The sequence below is a fragment of the Bactrocera dorsalis genome, chromosome 2, assembly GCF_023373825.1.
Source record: "Bactrocera dorsalis isolate Fly_Bdor chromosome 2, ASM2337382v1, whole genome shotgun sequence".
Taxonomy (NCBI): domain Eukaryota; kingdom Metazoa; phylum Arthropoda; class Insecta; order Diptera; family Tephritidae; genus Bactrocera; species Bactrocera dorsalis.
Window position 1 is genome coordinate 51,187,366 of NC_064304.1, and position 22,832 is coordinate 51,210,197.

The 22,832-nt window shown below is 35.5% G+C and overlaps 1 protein-coding gene and 1 non-coding gene across 2 annotated transcripts in view; one reads left to right on the top strand and one right to left on the bottom strand.

Annotated features, from left to right (window-relative positions):
• The window catches only part of LOC105226093 (homeotic protein antennapedia), a 183,725-nt gene that overhangs the window by 127,798 nt on the left and 33,095 nt on the right, over positions 1 to 22,832 (bottom strand). The gene's annotated exons all lie outside the window — the stretch shown is intronic.
• On the top strand, positions 9,261 to 9,333 carry Trnak-uuu (transfer RNA lysine (anticodon UUU)). The gene has a single exon. It is a non-coding gene; the product is annotated as a tRNA-Lys (tRNA).

Here is a 22,832-nt window from a genome sequence, read left to right on the forward strand (position 1 = left end):
GACGAAAGGGAAAGTTCATTTGAATTCGCTTCGCGGCGATTGTTATATTTCTAACACTAAAGTCGATCAATATTGTTTACCTAGCAGTTTCTGTACATAATCAAATAAAAAGGCTCCATATAAAGACTTTATTTTGATTGTTCAGTTTGTGTGGCGGCTATATGCTATAGTGGTCCGATATTGGCGGTTCAGACAAATGCATCTTGGAACGAAAAGGGTGAGTGCATGATTTAAAATTAATATTTAAAGAACTGAGAGACTAGTTGCGTATATAAAAACAGGCGCGCGGACGGACAGTCAGACAAAGCAAAAGCTAAAGCTCAGCTCCTGACGCTGATCTGATATACATATGTACATAAATTTTGTTGTATATGCTTCAAAATTCGAGTCAAATTTTCCCTGTTCTGGGTATAAAAAAACATTATGAAGCAATTTATATGTATTTATACAGTGCATGTCAATCGTTCGGAAATAAACAATAAGACAGTTCGAGTCAATAAATGTTCAATACGACTATGTGTATTTATTTTTTGTGTTCTAGTGCAGTGAGCTTCAGACAGAGTAATTAAAATCATATTATATAAATGTCTAAGCATGTGAAGAACATTAGTGATTTCCCAAGAATACGGACTGGTTGTTATGACAAATCTAAGCTTCAAATAAAATATTGTACATGTTTATTAAGAGATGTAGTACAAAATAAGGTCGTGCCTATTTCGCACACCTTTAATAGAATCATAAAATTAATGTTTGCTACCTTTTGCTATTTTGATAGGCAATCTATATTGCTATGATGTATCACCGTTTCATCTACACCGACGATCTACATCCATTAAATTAACAAAAATTCAACAAAGCGGATGACAGCACGTCTGATTCTTATCATTCAGTTTCACTCTAACATACACAGCTGAAAGCGATACATGACGGACATGACCAAGCGTCCATAGTGATTGCGACCTATCCAAAAGCTTCGACAGTCAGTTGAAAGTTGTGTTGTATTAGCTTAGTATCAGCAACCGAAAACACCGGCTGATGGCGTTGACGTTGTTAAGCTTATCGATGAAAGCGACATAAGCGGGTGGCAGGAAGAGGTTAAAGAAGTAAGGCCGTTTGTTATACAACAAAATGAAAGCAAATTGAAATGACGCGTCCGAGCATGTAGCCAACGCAAAATCTGACCTTTTAGGATCTGACACATCGTTTATTTTAATTTGCGCCACAAGCAGATTATGCCAAACTACATCATTATTCAAAGCAAGAAAGAAAAAATGAAAAATTGGATACGGACAAAATTCACATACGAAAAAACACAATTAAAATTTCCAGTCACACCAAAAAACGACCCAAAAACTGTTACGTGGTTGCAAATATCTTGTACATTGTATGTACTATGGTCAGGTATTCTCACAATGTACTTAGAAGTATATGTAGATATATCAGAGGCGGATCCAGAAATAGTTTTGGGGGAGGAAATAAACATTTACTTAAAGCAAGAGGATTAATATCTTGAATATTGTAGTTTTTATCCAGTTTAACATCCTCTTCTTCTTCTTTACTGGCGTAGACACCACGGTAATAGCAGAGTTAACAACAGCGCGCCAGTCGTTTTTTCTTTTCCCAACGTGGCGCCAAGAGGAGATATCAATCGAAGCTAGGTTCTTCTCCACCTGGTCTTTCCAACGGAGTGGAGATCTTCCACTTCCTCTGCTTCCCCCGGCGAGTATTTCGTCAAATACTTTCAGAGCTGGAGTATTTTCGTCCATTCGAATGACATGACCTCGCCAGCATAGTTGCTGTCTTTTAATTCGCTGAACTATGACAATGTGATATTCACAGTGGCCGCAAAACCTTTCTTTCGAAAACTCGAAACGTCGACTCATCAGATATTGTCATCGTCCATTCCCCCGTACCATATAGCAGGACAGAAATAATGAGTGAGAGTTTGGTCTTTGTTCGTCGAGAGAGGATTTTACTTCTCAATTGCCTACTAAGTCCGAAGTAGCACCTGTTGGCAGGAGTTAATCTGAGTTGAATTTCGAGGCAGGCATTGTTGTTAGTGTTAATACTGTTTCCAAGATAGACGAAGTTATCAACGACTTCGAAAGTATGACTGCCAACAGTGACGTGGGAGCCAAGTGGCGAGTGCGACGACTGTTTGTTTGATGACAGAAGATATTTCGTCTTGCCCTCGTTCACTAACAGATCCAGTTGCTTCGCTTCCTTATCCTGTCTTGAGACCAATGATATAAATGTCATAAGATTGTACCTGCTCCATTAAGCTCTGCACCTCAAATTATTTTTTCCAATATTAGATCGAAGAAGTCGCAGAATAGAGATTTGCTTTGTTTGAAACCTCGTTTGGTATCGAACGGCTCGGAGTGGTCCTTCCCGATCCTGACAGAGCTTTTGGTGTTGTTCAACGTCAGTTTACACAGCCATATTAGTTTTGCGGGGATACCAAATTTAGATATCGCGGCTTTTCGTGCTGTCGAAATTAGCTTTGAAAACGACGAAGAGGTGGTGAGTGTCGATTCTTTTTTCACGAGTAGGAAGATTTGGCACATGATGAATATCTGGTCAGTTGTTCATTTTCCAGGTCTAAAGCCACACAGATAAGATCCAATCAGTTTGTTGACAGTGGGCTGTAATATTTTACACAGTACGCTGGATAGAACATTATATCCGACGTGAGGAGCCTTTTCTCACGGTAGTTGGCGCAGATTGTGGGGTCTCCCTTTTTGTGGGTAGAGCATACTAAAATTCCGATCGTCGGGCATGCGTCCGACAATATTCTATAAAGAAGATCACGAATGCTATTTATCAATTTTTGGCCGCCATATTTCAATAGCTTCGTCGGAAATTCATCGGTCTCCGCCGCTTTGTTGTTCTTCAAACGTTATAGTTTCAGTGCCATTCAGCAGTCTGGAGAAGTGTTCTTTTCATAATTTTAGTATGCTCTGGGCATCGGTCACTAGGATACCTCTGGGAATTCTACAAGGTTACGCGCCGGTCTTGAAACCTTCTGTTAGTCGGCTCATCTTTTCGTAGAATTTTTCTTCATACTCACGCATTTCGGCTTCTATCTTTTTCTGTCTGCATATACGTCTCGCTTCCCTTTTCAAATCCCATCCCGCACTACAGATAATCATATTTCGAACCCCGGCGAAATGGATCAGCCTCAACCCATTTAGGGATTTTTCATCGTGGAGGCTGAATTTACCGATTATAGTGCTAAAGATATCTTCTTTGCTCACCCTGGCGTTAAAGTTGCCAAGCACGATTTTAATATCTGATAAGCGTCCTTCTTTTCCTTGGGAGCGTGGGCGCAAATCAGAGATATTTTGAAGAACTTCGCTGTGATGCTGATTGTGGCTAGACGTTCATTTACCGGGGTGAATGTCAGCACTCGGCGACAAAGTTTCTCTCCCACCACGAATCCCACACCGAATGGGCGCTCCTTTATATGGCCACTGCAGGGAATGCCACAGTCCTTGTCTCGTCCTTCGCATTTCTTGGACGGCGGTGATGTCAGCCTTCACTCTAACGAACTTGACATTCCAAATGCATGCCCTCAAATCGTAATCCTTTTTTCGTTTGCCATGGTCGTCATCAAAAGGTCTCTCATCCGAGGTTGTTTTCTTCATTTCCTTGGTAGTGTTTTTTACGTGGCAGGTCCCAAACCCAGCGCTCACCCCTGTGGAGGAGATGTTTTGCCTACTCACTTTTGCTCGCCTTCAAACGGATGTTTTCTGGCTACTAAGAGGATACTTGGTTAAAGACCGGAAGTCGTGAGCGGCCACTCCAAAGTGAATTGCAATCAGAGAACTTTCTCCACTTGCGCGAACTTCAACACATGGTTCCATCCTCTCACAGTTTAATATCATGGAGGAAAAGTTTCAAATCGACCTTCTAATATCAAATCCACTTAATTTTAGTCAGTTCGTGTATTGAAATTTTCACAAAACAAAACGATGTTGACCAAGTTTTTACAATCTTTCGGGAGCTTCTTCTGCAGTGATTTCAATGTCATGATGCGTGTCCAGCAACGTCAGGCCGACCAATCTATCATGAAACATGTTCGTCCTCTGCCACGTTCTCTTGCGTCGAAGTGTCGTAAAAGTGCGTTTAGAGCTCGCGTTCGTCACAGGAAATGTGCAGAATAAGCAAAGACCACTATGAATTATGGGGTATTATGTTTTCTTATTTTTTCTGCATACGCATTGCAGTTGACTAGTCCCTTAGTTTTTGAGATATCGATCTGATTTTGAAAACGTCCTCCTAAGAAGCTGCTCGTATATTGGATCTGAAACTTTCCCCGTTGACGAGATATCTTCACGAAATTTGGCTGGCTTATTTTCGAAGGCAAAAACATAATCTCCGAAGAAATAGTTCAGATCGGATTTCTGCAGTATATATCTGTCATATAAACTGAACAATGGGAATCTTTTGTATCTGTGAAGGGTATGACAGCTTCGGTGCAACCGAAGTTAACGATTTTTCTGTTTCTTTTGATTTTGTCTTCCTTAATAGTGTCATAAAATGAATTACAAGTACTGCACTCGATGATTCCGTTGTTACTTTTGCTACTAACTAACACAAACACCAAACACATGGGATAAAATCGAGTTTTTAATGTATGTAGGTATGTATGAGCTTAGCGCGGTGAATGAGTGGTCGGCGTTTGTCAGACGATTCCTAAAGCAGTTCATCAAAATGCAAAGCTTATTTAAACATACTGCACACCTTTACCGCTTTACTACTAACAATTATTATTGCCTGAGGGTTTTTTGTTAAAAAAAAAAAATGTCTAAATTTTACAATTTGTAGTCATCTTGTGGCTAACGTCATTCAAAAATGCTAGATCAGAAGTCCGTAGCTTGGCATGCTCAGTTCAGCTACGAACAACTGACCCTACAAATTCTTCTTCTTTCTTGTGGTACGGTAATCAAATTTGCTTTTCTACACGTCCACAAATGTGTACATATTAATGCACGAATGTGTTTTTTTGCTTACATGTGTAAATTCCTTTAGAGCCATATTTTGTGTTGTCAAATTATATGCTTCGCAAAAGTGTCGGCAAAGCCATAAAATTAAAAGGAAATTATTATTTAGTATTTATAGTATGTAGTAGTAGTAATTTTTTTATTTGTTCTTCATGACATGCACAACGCCAAAAGCTTTCCGTTGCTTGAATTACTAATTGCGTTAGTTTGTGAAACGTACTGCAGAGTTGTATTTCTTTTCGATACTCTTCATCACTCTTTTTGTATCCCGAACAGGGTGTATTACTTAATGCTATGATGTTTGTAATACCCGAACAGAAACGGAGTACTTGTCAAGTACATAAATCATCAGTGTGACAAGCCGAGTCGATTTAACCAAGTCTGTTGGTCTGTCTGTATATACGGACCTAGGTTTTGAAGATACCGATTTGAAATCTTATACAAAAAAGTAGTCAATCGGAACCCTCGATACCGGACAACTATGTAGATCATATAGCTGCTATAAAAACCAACCGGTCAAACTCAAGTGCTTGTATGTAAAACTTTTTAAATTGTTAAAGCTTCACTAGGATATCGCTCCAATCTCAGAATCGGGATAAAGGTCTTTTTATTCCCAAAATGTAAACGTGAAGCGTATTATAGTTTCGGTACAGCCGAAGTTGACGTTTTTTGCTTGTTTGTTACAATTGTTGTTATTTAAATTCATGTGTGGTTTAGGCATTTAATGGCTTGTGACAAAGTTATTTTCCTACACTTAAGAGCATTTAACATGCCGTAGTGTTCCGCCACGAAACTGAAAGTAGTTCTACTTACTAATTTATTTACAGCAAACGTATACTGATTATAACTACCTTTAAAGATAAATATTGAATGGGTTTATGATATGTTGATACATTCTTACGTATTATCATTAATGTGACCCATTCTTCAATCTTAAAAAACACGGCAAAACGTACTGAAACACGAAAGATATTAACCTATATATATTATTATTTTTTTAATTTATATTTTTTTCAGGATTAATAGAGTTGTATTAATCGATGTGTTGTTATGTGTTAATTTATATTTATGCTATCGCAACTGGCAGCGATCAAAGCCAGCTAAATACCTTCAGGTATTGATTGGATTGAAAAATGTTGCGAAATAATTAAAAATCCATCATTCGATGAAATCGTAAATCAAATTTAGCGTTCTCTTAATTTATAGTAAATGTCATTTTAGTTAGCTAAAATTATATTCAAAACCCCTTCAACTGAGATGTATGTGATATTAATTTGTCCGAAGAGGCTGAATTGCTGATTCCATTCTAATTGAGGTATTCTTATTGAATAGGTATACTCGAGAAAGTATATTGAAGCGGTTCTACAAATAAACAAGTAAGGAAGGGCAAAGTTTTATACTCTTGCACCTTGCAAAAATCAAAGCTAGGGAAATACTTTAAAGTAACGTTAACTAGAATATTGTACCATATCACATGGGTCCTTATGGCCACCCTTATCATCAATTCGATATTCATCCGTCACAATTTGCTCATTTGAGTGCATAGGACGCGTGGCACTTTTCGGGTACTGGTTAGAGACTCAATCAGTTGTATCAGGAACCATATCAGGCGGCGGCAGCAGCTAGTGTAGCAGCTGGTGGATATCAGACACAAAACACACAAGACTCTAGCATGGCCCTGAGCGGCGGTGCTGGCGTTGGGGTCGCTTCTGGCGGCGGTAACTCGCTGATCGCTTCTGCGACCGCTTCCAATGCTGAATGTGTCAAATATCCACAAGAGTTCTGATCTCAAATTATCTTCAGAGAACATCCACAGCAATTGCATCTCCAACATGAGCACGAATTTCTACAGCAGCAACACCAATACGAGCAACAACATTTAGAACAACAACCGCTGCATCATCATCACATCCTCCAGTCCGAACGTAGCTCCCTTCTGCAGCTCTGCGAAAATAAACAATTGTGCGAAGATGCAGAAACCACGGAGTTGGAGTTCAAGGACGAAATCGTCGGTGGTTGTAATATGTATTGTTGTTGAGAGATGTCAATGTTGTTGTTGCAATAAGGCTGTAGATGCCTTCGAGACTGCTATAGCTGCTGCTAGCGACTGCCAAAAACAAGAACTACGATGATAATTTCTGAATGCAACTGATTTGTGTTAAGCAAGCAACGAGCCTCTAAGAATGAATATAGCTTTCGCGGAGCATTGGCACTTATCACCGAAACTTCCGAGAGTGGCTCGTGCAGGTTTATGATACTGGTCAGCAACAGAGGAATTTCGTTTCATTTGAATCTTGTGAATTCATGATGTTCACATTGAAAATCCTCTCCTTTGTAAGTTATAAGTACCTCAATGGACTGGCAAAGCTTTAAACTAAAGACTTTGCATTTCGTCCTCTTTTTCGTGAAATTGCGAAAACCGTCCAGTATGATAAACCGCTATATTCTCTAAGCAGTATTCGAAAAGCAATTAGTTTTAAGAAAACCACAAGCACTGCCGTCCGCTCAAAACTGCGATGATTAATTAGTATATTTCGAAAACTTAATTATTAGAAAAAAAAGTTGATTAAAGAAAATTTTTATTTTATTTATAAACAAAAAAAATTGAAGAGAGCTTGACAACGACGGCAGTGCTGTGTTAATTTTAAAGTAGTTTAATATCCAGTGTACAGAATAATACAGTGATCCGCTAACTGTTTTGGTGAAAGTTTAAATTCAATTTCAAAAAACATATTATTATTGTTGAACCTGGCGGAAATGTGTTGACAATTTTAAAAGTGTCGACATCTTGTATTATGTGCGACAGTACTTAATTCTATTTAATAGGATGTAAACCCCATAATATTTGATTTGTTAGCGTACTCATCTTTATACAAATCATATTTTGTAATGTAAAATTATTTTCATGTTTGTATATATTGAAAGTATCTGTTTAAATTTTGATTTTTTTATAATATAGCTTTAAATTGTTTTTGTTGACTCTGTGAATTTCCGGGCACTAGCAAAGTTTGCAACTGAGCTTAACTACACGTGATTTCAGAAACCTTTCATAATCCATAAATATTAATTTATAAACCAATAACAAAAACAAATTCTGGGAAAACAGGGCATGTTTAGTAGTCAATAAGACAAAACATAAATATAAATACTGATATTCAAACATAGAAACTTTTGCCAAAAATCCTCAATTTTGCCTTTTTGTGAAAATTTTAGAGGACGTTCTCATCATATTTGTTAATCAATGTTATTAGTAAATATGAAGTTGTCAGCCATACAGACTTTGAAGTATTTCGTTTTAAGCGAATTCCAGACCTACATAAAAATTATAGCAATACCTTTCTTTAGTTAAGAATCAACTAAATAGCTCTTTAAACTGCAAAGTCACACGCTGCTTACAAAGGACTCACATGAAAAAGAGAAATACTGTACTAAAATCATATATGTACATACACATATGTAGGTTTATGCAAATGTTCGACCATGTAAGTAGACTATATTCCCCGGTAATAATAAGGTTAGTGCATTCGTATCAAATATATAATATGTATATTGAGATAGTCTAAAACAAATTGAAAACATTGCTTCATTAAGTAATTTAGTTAAGACAAGGTTAATTTTAAAAAAATTTAGCGAAAATTGTTTGTATTGCGATTTTTATTTCTACAATAAAATCGTTTTATCTTAGTTTAGTAAGGCACAGATAGTTTCATAGGAGATTTGCAATATCAGTATAAATAGCGATTAATATATCGATTGATATTATATGGCTAAGTGAGTCTCAAGTGTATGTGTGGTATGTGCACAGTTATCAACCCAATTTGTATAAGAACGCTGCATTCCATGTAAAGAAATTAAAGTGGTTAGTTACATAATATGTCTCAAAAACAATTTCAATGAACGCATTAGTTTAGCAATCTGACTTCAGTTTATATTTCCATATTTACCTACATACATATGTATTACGTAATATGTGTGCGTACACATAAACTCGTACGTATGCATACTTTAGATAAATCAATTGCCCGGATGTAGTGCGCAATACAAGTAAACATACAATTAAATAGTGTAAGATTATGGTAATGCAATACTTAGAAAACTAAGCTAAGGATAGATTAAAAATCAAAAAGAACAAAATTAATAAAATATTTCAAAAAAATTTAAATTTTCGTATTTCAAGGGTGTTGTATGGTGCAAGATGGACATGTGGAAATGGTGGTGACACCCGTTACTTGGACGTAAGATATATTTATATGTGCCCGGGTAGCTCAGTCGGTAGAGCATTGGACTTTTAATCCAAGGGTCCAGGATTCAAGTCCCTGCTCGGGCGAAATTCTTTATTTTTTTATTGTTATATTGTATTTAAATATTTCAATATATAGTAGAAAAGTATCCAATAACTTATAATTGAAAATTATATTCCGTTTTAAATTGGTTTTAATGACTCTGAACTATAGTATTTTCGTAATTTTATCTTAAGGGTAATGATTGTCCGTTATTATTAAGTTAAAGCTGTAAATCGTGAAAATTTATTACTGGTTGGTGCGAAGACTCGCTCCTAGCAGAGTTGGTATTCAAGCAATCATGGATGGGCTTCGCACCTCGTTTATTCTAGTGTATAATATGCATTTTCATAGATGCCGTACAGTGGACAGCCTTTGGATGCAATAAGGTGGTACCTTGTACATGCCTTACATCCACCGAAACAATCAGTTTAATGAAGAAAAGTTTTGGTGGGCGCATTATTCGTGGACCTGTGGGCTCCAAGATTGGATTCCAACAACTAGGCTACTTTTGCTGCGGTTATGTGAAGTCGCTGGTCTACACAGATAAGCCTCAAACATCTGAAGTCTTGGAAGAGTACCAGTATATGCGGTGCGTTATTGCTGACATAAGACCCTAATTGCTGCAAAAAGTGGTGGGAAGTTGGGCTTCTCGGCTGAAATTTATTCGAGCCAGCCGCGGTGTTAATTTGTCTGAAGTAATTTTTAATTCATAATGGCAAACCCTTATTTCTTCTTGAAAACCGCATGTCAGAAAACATCTATCTTTATTTAGACATTATTTGAGAATAAGATCTCTAATTAGAGTTAGCTGACGTTACAACTGATTTTTTTAATAAATCTATTCGCTTAATTTAGTTAATGAAATGTCATTTCATACAAAGAAATAGGGTACTTTCCTAAAAGAAACACCTTTTGAGCAAACCATAACAAAAAATATTTTTAACTGTCTTTGATTTCGTATACATATTATATTCTTACCCCTTTTAGTCACTTTATTAGTATAAACAGGCCCCTTTCTGTGTTATCCGGACCACAGAGGAGTATTTCCCATATTTTAAGTGAAAACTAAGACTAATTCAACGTCATTTAGTGAAAATTGCCCCATATATCAACAAAGCATTCAATGCATGAAGTGATTAACTCAGACGAATACGGTGATTGTGGTGTGACACTGGCTGAAAAGTTGGCGCGAAGAATCAATGCAGTTTCCGATGGTGAATTATTGTGGTGCAAAAACCAAGAGGCAAAAGCCAAGGCCCATAACTCCGGCCTCTCTCTCTTACGAATAACTTCACTCAATTAGTATTTTTTGTTGACAGTTTGGTAGGTCGGAAGGAATTCACAGTGCACCACGCCTCGATAATCGAAGAAAATTGTCAACATAACCTTAATTTTTGACCTGCTTTGATGTGGTTTTTTCAGCTTCGGCTCACGTTTGCTACGATATTCGGCCAATCGGCTGTTTCCGGGTCGTAAGCATAGATCCAAGACTCATCGCCAGTAATAATACTTTTCATAATATTCTAATAGCCGGAAAACATTGCTTCACAGACGTCAGCGGCACGATGTTTTTCAAAAAAATTTAGTGATTTTGGAACCAACCGTGCTTTCACTTTTCTTTTCTTTTCTTCGAAAAGGTTTTTATTGATCCTTCCTCTATTCCAACGATACTAGTAAGATCTCTGAATATTAATCGTCGATTATCAAGCACGGATTCCTTTATTTTATTGTCATGTTGATCATCAGTTGATGTTGAAGGCCGTCCTGGACGTGATTCGTGATCAACGCGTTCTCGGCCCTCGATGGATAATTTGTACCAATCAAAAATACTCGTTCGTGACAAACAATTATTACTGAAGGTCTTTTTAAAATTCTAAACGTTTCAGCACCAGAAATTACAATTTATGTGCTTCAGAAAGACACACGTATACTAAATACCAACGATTATTTTGATGTGACATGTGGCACAAATGTCATTGACAGTCCCACGAAACTAAAAAAAATATTTCAACGAACGGGTTTTCGCGCGAAAGTCCGTTTTTTGCTCACAGTAATATTTAGCGGCAAACCACATTATGGTTAAAAGATCTACTTAATTTCATTTAAATATTACAAAATTTTGACCAACATAAACATTTTGAAGTCAGAAGAAAAGCAATAATAATAAAAGAAATGATGGATGTATCGTGTAGGAAGTTCTCGAGTAATCGCGTAAACTTTTGGCTTTACTCAAATAAACTCAAGAACATGTGCCCAAAAAATAAGGTGAGATTTGAATTTAAGCTGCGCGCGTCGACGGATTTGGAGAATTATTTTTTTTGTAGGTTGGTAGTACTGTCAGTCACATTTATGTCAAATTTCATGTCAAAATATTCATTAGTGTTTGAGATACGTGTCGTTTTGTGAGCTGCTAAAAGTGAGTTTATCGTTTTTTACGATGTCGAAATTTGTTGAGCAAAGAATTTGCATTAAATTTTGTTTACGGAATCAATTTTTTGCTGCGGATACGTTGACGATGGTGCAGAAAGCTTTTGGTGATGAGGCTATGTCTAAAAAAAATATTTACAAGTGGTATAGTGAGTTCCAAGCTGGCCGTGAACGTGTCGAAGACGAAGAGCGTCCAGGGCGACCATCAACCTCAACCGACGAAGCTCACGTTCAACAAATCGAAGATTTGGTGTTGAAACCGTCGATTAACATTTAGAGACCTTGCTGTTGAAGTTGGCATATCGAAAGGCTCAGCCAATATCATTTTGAAGGATGTTTCGGGCCTCAAGCGCGTCAAATCTCGACTGGTACCGAAAATATTGAATTTTTTTTGAAAAAAGGCATCGCGTTGAAGTGTGTAAAACGATGCTTTCTACCAGGGTGTCATGAAATGCATTATAACTGGCGATGAGACTTGGATCTATGCTTACGACCCCGAAACAACCGATCAATCGAGCAAATGTCGTGCCAAAAGAGAGCCGAGACCAAAAAAATCGCGCCAAAGTCGCTCAAAAATCAAGGTCATGTTGACTGTTTTCTTCGATTATCGTGGTGTTGTGCATTATGAATTCCTTCCAACCGGTCAAACAGTCAACAAGGAATATTATTTGAACGTTATGCGTCGTTTGCGTAACGTTATCCGCCTAAAAAGGTCGGAATTGTGGAAAGACTATTATTGGTTTTTACACCACGATAATGCACCATCCCATACTGCCCTCGTAATTCGTGATCATTTCGCCAAAAACTCAACCCATATCGTTCCGCAACCACCGTATTCACCTGATTTGGCGCCGTGCGACTTCTGGCTGTTCACCAAGCTCAAAAGACCGCGCCGGGGGCACCGTTTTTATACGATGGAGGAGATTCAAGCCGCAGCGAAGACGGAACTGAAGGCCATCCCGGAAAGTGACTACCACTAGTGTTTCGAAGATTGGAAAACCCGTTGGCATAAGTGCATTACATCGGGAGGGGATTACTTTGAAGGAGATGAAATTGATTTAGAAGAATAAATCAAGAATTTTAAAAATAAATACAATGTCACCTTATTTTTTGAACACAGCACTCCTTTACTGACAGACACATAGGTTTTGACCGATATTTTCGATTAAAAATTAACCATAAGTACTGGAGTCCAAATTTTCGGTACCTTGGGCTTAAACAGTTTTAGTTGGATTTGGAATCTAAAATTGTGATTTATGGAAAGCAGACGTGGTGGTTGTCCGATTTCGCCCATTTGACAAGAATGACACGTACTAAATTCCCACGCTCATTGTCCAATTCACACCGGCTCCCTTAAAAGCCTCTCATATCATCTCGGAGTTAAAAATTAATGTCTAAGGCGTTTTTAGTTATTGATTTATAGCGCTTTCAGGAATTGTTAACTGTACCGTTATCTTCCAATTTTATATACTTACACACTGTCGGTAGTAATTCTAATAATAGTTGTAGTGGGAGAATTTGATTATTGTAACTTTATTGGTTTAGGAGATATGTACATACATTAAACTTGTTTTTTAGCCACAGGTGCCTCTTGCTTCATCGATTTCCTATGCCACGTTAAAATTTTATGTCTTAATTTAGTCTTTAGTTATGGCAGTTTATACGTTTTCTGTTAAGGGGTCAGTAGGATAATCTGGCCTGTTTTTTGACATTTTTTATAGGAATTTGTATTCTACAATAGAACTTTTTTCACATATTATGAGGTATGTATATCGTGGAGTGTATAAATATATTTTTTCAAAATTTATTGATAACATTCACTTTCACTGGCGGACACGATTTCTCATGTTTGGATCATCTGAAACACAAAATCCAATTTATTCTTAAAAAGTATGCGAATTTTTATCGTCCATACTAGAATCATGAAAATTTTTTAATTTTTTTTTTAAATTTTTTTCCATGTTTTTTTACATAAATTTTGTCATAACATTGTTAATAAATTATAAAAAATTATGAAACGATAGCCGGGCGTTTTGTGAACATTTAAAAAAAAATTAAGCAAATCGGTTGAGTAAGTAGTTCGATCAGAAGTTTAAAAAAAGTGAGTTTTCAGAAAAATGCGTTTAAAGTTTGAGGATCTGAAAAAGCATACCCCTAATTATTATTTTTATGCATTTTTCGAAATCTTCCAATGATAAAGTGGGTTTCTATATTAATTCTAAGGGTATAGGGGAACAGAAAATGCAAAAAAAATAAAAAAAATTAAAAAAGATTAGCCTAATGACCCCTTAATGACGTTTTATGGGCGTGGCAGTAGTCCTATTACGCCCAGCTACGAACTCGTGATTTTCAACCATTTTCGTCATCCTGATCATTTATTTATATATAACCCTATATCTACCTTGCTTAGGTTTAGGTGATATGTACAACCGCAAGGTCAACAAAACAATTTTACTCTGTAAATTGGTTACAAGGGTATACAAAATAAGTCTAAGTTTACTCCTTCAATATAAGTCCAGGAAATTTGATTGTTATTTATTCACGACTTCGAACAATGGATATTTAATACTTTTGCAAATTTTTTATGTAAGGTATGCCAGCACCTGAAGGAATTTCCTGGTCTTTGATTCTTGAGAGTTGCAAGAGTATAGAATGTTCGATTACACCCGAACTTAGCCCGTTTTTACTTGTTTTCTTCTGAGTAAGAACTCTAAAGACCTTTCTTTTTGTGACCTCCCATGCCAATGGTAAGTCTTATGGCTTTATTAGAGACATGTAAAATATTCTCTGTTCTGCGCTGATTCTGATCACTTTCGATAATTCTTATCATTTTTAAGTGTTCCATGCAACACTGCCTTCAACTCTTTAATTTTTGAATCCATGTTATATGATGTTCAATGTTGTATCTTCTAGCGGGGGTTAAGGAAAGAAAAATATCACTTGCAAATGAATTCAAATCATATTTAATATTATATATAGGCCATATTATGTATGCCAGTACATAAAATGCCGACGCCGATATTTCATTTCGAGTAAATCACTTAACTTCATTTTGCTTAGCTGAGTTGCAGTTTTACAAGTGCAAAAACACTAATTTATCTTAACTCAGAAATGTCGCTTTGAATTTTGAATGACCTTGTATCTGAGACGACCAAATGTATGCATACAACACACTTTAAACATCATTGAGTCATGCAAACCCTACAAACATTGCAAACATACGCATTGAGTTTTAACAAACACAAATGCTTTATACATACATATATGGATATGTGTAAGCGAAATGTGTGTAGTCAGCGAGCACATGCCTAACTCAATCAGTTTTGAAAGCATAAAACACCATAGTCCTACCACCACACTATATACCATAATTCATTTCTTACTCTTCTAAGGAATAAGGAGGAATAAGGGAGTATACCGCCCTTCCCTTCGAAAATGGTTTCGGTCCCCCTGGAGTTTCCATTCGGCTATAGCTTTGTAGGCTCGACCATATTACTTCTGGCCCTCAAATCGGTCTGCGTGTATTTTACTAATTTACTCGACAGTAATACGCCTTTAACCTTCGAAGCTCATTCATTATGAAACAACAAAATCTAAACCATACTAACGCAAGGGGATATAACTGCACTGTCTAGTACTCGTTGTGTTTCAGACGATGAATTCATATTTGTCGCACGACTCGTATCTGCCCAACAGGGATGAAACGTATGCACAAAGCAACTTGGGTGGTGTAAGATATTTCCCACCTGCTTTAGCCATTCAACCCTTTTGGAATAGCCAAAAGGTGTGTTCGGTGTGGATATTTAAAAAAAGCTTATCGGCGACGGTGGGCAAGTTAAACTTTTGTTTTTATACTCTTGCAACATGTTGCTACAGAGTATAATATTTTTGTTCACCTAACGGTTGTACGTATCATCTAACACTAAGCGAAATTTATATAGGGTTATATATATATAAATGATCAGGATAACGAGAAAAGTTGACTATCAGTCTGTCCGTTCGTCCCTCAGTGCAAGCTGTAACCTGAGTAAAAGCAAAGAAAAAGTGGGCATGGCCTACCCTCTAATAAGTTTACTGTACATATTTTTTACGCCACTTAAGCGGCAACCAAATTCGCCAAGCGCAAATATTACATTTTACGCTTTACGCGAGATGGTATGAAGTGAACTTAATTTACTATATGACATTCTTCTGACATTCTTATAGAGCACAGTTTTAAAATGGGCGAAATTGGATTTTGACCACGCCTCCTTCTCATACAACACAGTTTTAAATTCCATCTCATTCTTTTCTTTCGAGTGTACAAATCAAGAAGCAATTAATGTAGCGGGATACAATTTAGCACGAAAAATTAATTATGGCCAAATCCAACAGAAACTGTTCAAGTTCTTTGATACCGAATATATGGACCCCTGTACCTGTAATTGACTTTTTATCGAAAATAGTGGTAAATGTATCAGATTTATAATTGAATTAAACCTTTTCTAATAGTAGGCTGTCTTTGTGCTACAAATGGGTTGAATCATGTCAATACTTCCCTGAGCCCTAACTCGTATACCTAACATAAAGTTTTTCGAACTTTTGGGTGACTTTATACCGGATATCTACTCCAATATGAGAGTTATCTCAATGAAAATGAGGAAGCGTATTTTACTCATAACAGTATATCTTTTTGCCTGAAATAGATAAAATTACGCAAAAATTTTTACCGATTTGAAAACAAGTGAATTATTATTTTTTTTTTTTATTATTTTATATTGTACCTAGTATATAAAAATAAAATACTAACAACAATTCTAGTCTACTTAATTAGGAGTTATACTTAAAAGCTAAATGTTAAGAAATCCATTTGCTGCTACTGTTGTCGCCCAGCAGTTTTGATGAGTCTAGGGCTTCCTCATTAACGTGCTCAGTTCGTGAGATTTCATTTACCACTGAATTTACGTCTACATCACGGTGTTGGTCAGAAGTTCTAATGTGCCAAGGAGCATTAACTAAAGTCCTTAGTACCTTACTTTGAAAGCGCTGAATGCTGGCAATTTAGCTTTGACTTGAGCAACCTCATAGTTGAGCTCCGTAGGCCCAAACAGGCTTTAGAACTTGATTATATAATAACAGTTTGTTTTGAATTGATAGCGTGGATTTCCTGCCAAATAGATGGTAAAGTTTGCCAAATTTCATGTCAAGCTTGCTGTTTTTTTTTGACATGCTCTTTCTAGCATAGCTTAGCATCTAAGGTGATACCTAGGTATTTAGCACTGTTATGATGTGGTATAGGAATGTTATTTACATAAATTGGACAATATGCCGGCTTTTTCAAGGTAAAGTTGATTTGGTGTCATTTATTTCAATTCATGTCAACTTTACCTTGAAAAAGCCGGCATATTGTCCACAAGTGAATAATAAATTAAAAATTTACCGGCTGACTCTTATAATAGATAATTGTATGTGAGGTACTGTATGAAACCCAGGGAACATTTTTTTGGGTCATATTAAATCTATGCGGTATTAGCAAACACAGATAATTCGGAAGAATTCCACGGTCTTTGATCTTTTTAAGTTGTAAGGATATGAAATGCATGACACACCTGAATTTAGCCCTTCCTTACTTGTTTGCATGTTCGTATATATTTTGTTATATATACATGTTTGAAAAAAATCGTGCTGGTCTAATATGAAGTTAAAACAGAGATTTTAATGTTGCATGTCGTTTACATGTTTTTGGTTTTCGTAATCACAATTATTAGTTCCTCGCCCATCTTATAAAAGAGCGTGGCTAATCAACTCTAAGGGAGAGGCTGGAAATCAATATTGGCTATGACGTCGTGTAGCATTTACTTACATATTATTACCTGCCTATTCAGATTGAGTGATATTTAATATTTAGGGTTCCAAATAAAATGTGTGTTAAATAAAGCTTAATAAAGTTGCCTTACTCAAACTTTTCAAGCAGGTATTGTCACTAAACATTATACAACAACTTATGTACATACATATGTAATATTTATACAACTATAACCAAGAGTCATTTACATTGGCTGGCACTGTTGTTTGAATTCATCGAAATTCGAGTATTAGCTTATAAAATATTGGCTTCCTTAAATCACTCGCAATTGTCTTTTATCAATTTGGTTTTTATTTCTACTTTGTACAAAAATAGATTTAAATATATGATGAGTGTATGCAAGTGTGTATGCTTGTAAGTACTGTCTCATTAAATTTTAATTAAACAGTTTTCTTACGGTGCACTGCTTAATGTCCAACAGCCCCAGTCAGCGACCAAAACTGCTGCGTACACTAAAGTGAATCAAGTGGCGGCAAACAGAAAGACGAAATGAAAAATTAATTAATGTTTCGCAAATCTCATTGGAAAGAAAATTTTATTTTCCACTTCAATAGTAAATACGTTGAATCTGCGTCTGGCTTTACCAAAACTGTATTTTCAATTTTAACTTTAAGTGCATCAAAAATAGTAAACGAATGCATTTAAATGCAACGCGACTGAATTTAAATTTAGTCAAATAAGTTCATGTAAGTCCACTGAAGCATACCATAAATGTGTATAAATGTATCCACAAGCCAAATTATGTAGTATGTATACATGTTTGTACAATAAGTGCATACGATTTTAATAAGAGAAAGACAGAGTGTATAGCATGAAAAGACCTGTGAGGCGGGGAGGGTATGTAAAAAGTTCCAATTTAACATGGTGTCGTCTCTGCTATGATTTATTTTCGCTCCAAAAAGCCATATTGCCATTTTGCTTTTGCTTTCAACTCTGCCACATGCGCATATTCACTGCAAGCGACACATACATACACCTAGTAACTAAAGGAGACAGCCGACGGTCACATGAACGTGACAATTACACTTGAATGTGGTTGTGTGTTTTTAAATGTGTGTGTGCATGCGTGTATATGGCTACTATTCGATGACGCTGCTTTATTTCACATGCGCCCAAAATATATTCAGCTAATGCTGATGCTGTTGCATGGCGGCCATTCGCCTTGCAACAACTACATAGGCATTACAACAAAAATGGAGAGATAGATTAATGGTGTGGGTATTCGCCCTATAACAAACGGATGAGTAGTCCAGCTGTCACATTGCCGCAAACGTAGCAAAACAACAACAATGAGCAGGTTGCTTCCAAACTACCCCCTTTCCTTCCTTGTCTCTAGTAATTCTAATAGAAATCAAACGAACGAAATAAATGGAAAGAAAATTAAATGAAATAGATGTGAAGATATGGGTGAAGATTTAAGAATTATGTTGAAAAAAAGATAAATAAATATTTAGATTTAAACGCAACTATTATAAGTATATTGAGTCCCTTATAACAATTTCGCAAATACTTAGCAAATGAGTACATAAGCCCTTACTTTCACTTTTAAATCGACTTAACTACAAATATTGCAAAATATGTGTGGAAGAACAGATCCTCTTCAATACCACAACTGGTGAAACTAGCGTTGCCTTTGTTTGTGTTGATATAATTTTTGACGAATTTTTTTAAAAAATGTTTAAACTCGTATTTCATATTTATTAAAATATATATTCCGATTTAAAATTCTTTTAGCAAATCGCAAAACGCTCTCTAATACATTTTTAAAAGGTGCTAGGGGATTGACCAGTTCTCTAGAGAACTCTAGTTATTAAATTTATAGACATCGACATACAACTTATTTTATAGATCGAATTTATTAGTTCGTATTGAAATTATATTTATTATTTCACTATTTTTGTAATCAGAATGAGCTCACTGCATTTGCTTTGAATAAATGTCTTATATTGCGTTATTATGTATACTTCACTGGGAATAAGCTATTAGTATTATACCTTTAAGCTCTATATTTTTGAACTGTCCATGTTTCCCTAATTAAATTTCTAATTTATTAAATGAATTTTTTCGAAAATCTGTTGCATTTTATAATTTAAAATTAAAATTTTTGCACTGAAATAAATAAATAGAAGAAACTAAATTCAAAATATTGGACAATTATTTCAATAGGATTTAAAAATGAAAGAAAAATCGTAGGAAAATTATATAGAGTGACTGAGATTGAGTGATGAATTTGTGTACTTTACTCTTTTGTATCAATTTTTCTCTGATACCTATAATAATATATTTAATTGTTATTGCTATTTAGTTAAATTAAAAAATTAATACTTTTAAACTATGGTCGGATTTGAAGAGAAGTTAAACACTTAAATTTATGTACTATGGTGTTATGTATTCTGCATATAATTCCCTGTGCCAACAAGGGTTGAGTCAGTTTCTCACCCTGACAGCCATTTTCTCTTTTTACCCCCGAGTATGTGTGACTATGATTAATTGCTTTTGCATAAATTTACATGGAGAAATTTGTAGCAAACTTGTTTGTTACAAAAGCAGTATCATAGTCAAGAAATGATGGTCGGATGTAAGGTTTAGCAAATAATGCTTAAATGAAATCAGTTTTCACTCAGTTAAATTTTAAAGCTTTCTTTTAATTCACTTAAAATGGTATTGCAATTTCACTCATATGAGCGTATCGGAATAGAACATTGAGGGAGAGAAACAAAGACCGGAAGGAAGTGCAATAACGTGTGCGCAGATAGGGACAAATTTTTGGTGCTATTCAAGTTGACTTCTGGTTCCGGAGCAAGTGTTAGCACATGTTGAAACAGTACTTTGCATGCTAAAGAGCCATATTAGACGCTGTGTCGCCAATCTAAGAATGGTTAGTTAAATAATTATTTTTTATTAGTTATATAATATAAGGTCGCGATAATATTACAAACTACTTATTAAGTTAAGAATAAACTAACATTATTATTCGAAATAGCTGTAGTTAACTCTAGAAAATATTTTAACATTAATAATATCAGGAATTTTCGCTTAAAAATTTAGAACTAAACAAAATAAAAATCTATAGATAAAGTCTCGCTTCAAGGAGACACAAGGTAAAGTATACTTGGGAAATATATTGCCTGGAGTTTAATCTTTTTTTATACTTAACCCCAAATTATACCGAGTAGAAAATCTTTTTTCACCTATTGGTTGTTCATGAAACTTAAAAATTATATATATATTTGTATATTTATAAATGATCAATGTGAGATGAGTTGAAATCTAGGTAATAGTTTGTCCGTCCGATAGTGCGGACGTAAATCACATAAAATTCCTTCTATTGAAGGAATAGACATAAAATTAATAAACTCACTATTTCGAATTTGGCCTTTCTGGTTGAGTTTATATGACATATTTCTTATTTAAGGATGATTTTAACATAATTTTCGTTGACGACACGTAAAATAAAGTGCTAAGTGAGTCTATGACCTTTAAAATAAATTATTAAGATACGAAATTTGGTTTAAATCTTCTGACGATTTCGTCGAACAATGAATGTTGAGTTCTTTTTCAAAATTTTTATACTGAAACTAAACGATTTATGTATATATAGAGTTATATATATATAAATGATCAGGGTGACGAGAAAAGTTGAAATCCGGTTGACTGTCTGTCTGTCCGTTCATCTGTGCAAGCTGTAACTTGTGTAAAAATTGAGATATCTTGATGAAACTTGGTACACAGGTTTCCTAATATAAAAAAAAATTGAGTTCGTAGATAGGCGTAATCGGACCACTGCCACGACCACAAAATGCCATTAACCGAAAACAGAGAAGTGCCATAACTAAGCACTAAATTAAGATATTAAATTGTAACTAGGCACGGGGGATCGCAGGAGAAAGGGTCAACAGTAAATAAACAATTTTTAAAAAGTGGGCATGGCAGCGCCCTCTTATAAGTTTAATGCATATATCCTCTAAGCCACTAAAGCTATAACAACCAAATATGCCCAGCGCCAATATTACAGGAACTCCCACGGATAAATACGCCAGAGACATTAAATTTTACCAACGAGATAATATGAGAGAGCCTTACGGGAGGCGGTGTGAAAATTGGACGATGGGTGTGGCACCTCTCACTTTTTTTTGAAAATGGGTAAAATTGGATAACAACCGCTCCTACTTCTCATATAGCACAATTTTGAATTCCACTTGAATCGTTCAGTTTCCAGTACATATGTAAGTCAAGAAACCTTATAACCAAACATTTTTGAAATCCAATAAAAAATGTTCAGCATCTAGGAACCGAATATTTAGACTCCGTTACCTATAGTTGACTTTTGATCGAGAAAATCGGTCAATGTGTGATATATATAGCTGAAATTAAAGGATAATCCTTCTCTTATAATGGTATGTCAGTATGTCAAAAATGGGTTAAATCGGGCCAATACTTCCCTTATCCCACATATACTAAATTTAAAAATTTTCGAACTTCGAGGTGATTTGCCAATATGTGAGTTATCCCAATGAAAATAAAGGAACATGCTTTATTCATAACAGTGTATCTATGTGCCTAAAATAGATGCATTTAAGCGAAGTCTTGATCTAGCCCCTATGTAACTAATTACTCTATATGTTTTACACCTTAAAATATTTCCCTGTCTTTGATTCTTGCAAGTTGCGAGAATATTAAATGTTCGTTTACACTGAACCTTGCCTTCTTTATTTATCTAATTTAAGTTTTGTAGACATATGTATATTTGTAAATTAAAGCTGGATCGAGTCCATAATTTTCTCTGCAAATTCTGTTGTATAATTTTGGAATTCGCTACCCTTTGGCTTTAAGAAACAATGTCTAACGTTAGACAACTCCATGGAGACCATTTTCAACGAAACTTGAAGCAGACGTTTTCTTTTTAACATTATTCATGCAACTGTTTCACATTCCGTTCCACTGGCAATGTCAATGACCATGACGATGGTGGAAGATACTAACTCACTACAACCTATGTACATATATACATAGGCACCCAGAAATTCCCGACGAGAATTAAGGTAGTTTGACATTTTAAGTTCCGAATGAGCAGTAAACTAGCGAAAATTACCGACTTGTATGAATTATGAAAGTATTTGTTATTAGTTATTCTTTTTAATTTTAAATAATTTGTATGTAGTTTTATCTAATGTTTAATTTGTGAGGGTTTGATTAAGAAAAGGTATATTTGGAATTATATTTTATATTATTTTATCTCTTTACCAATCTAATACGATTTTTCAAAAATAT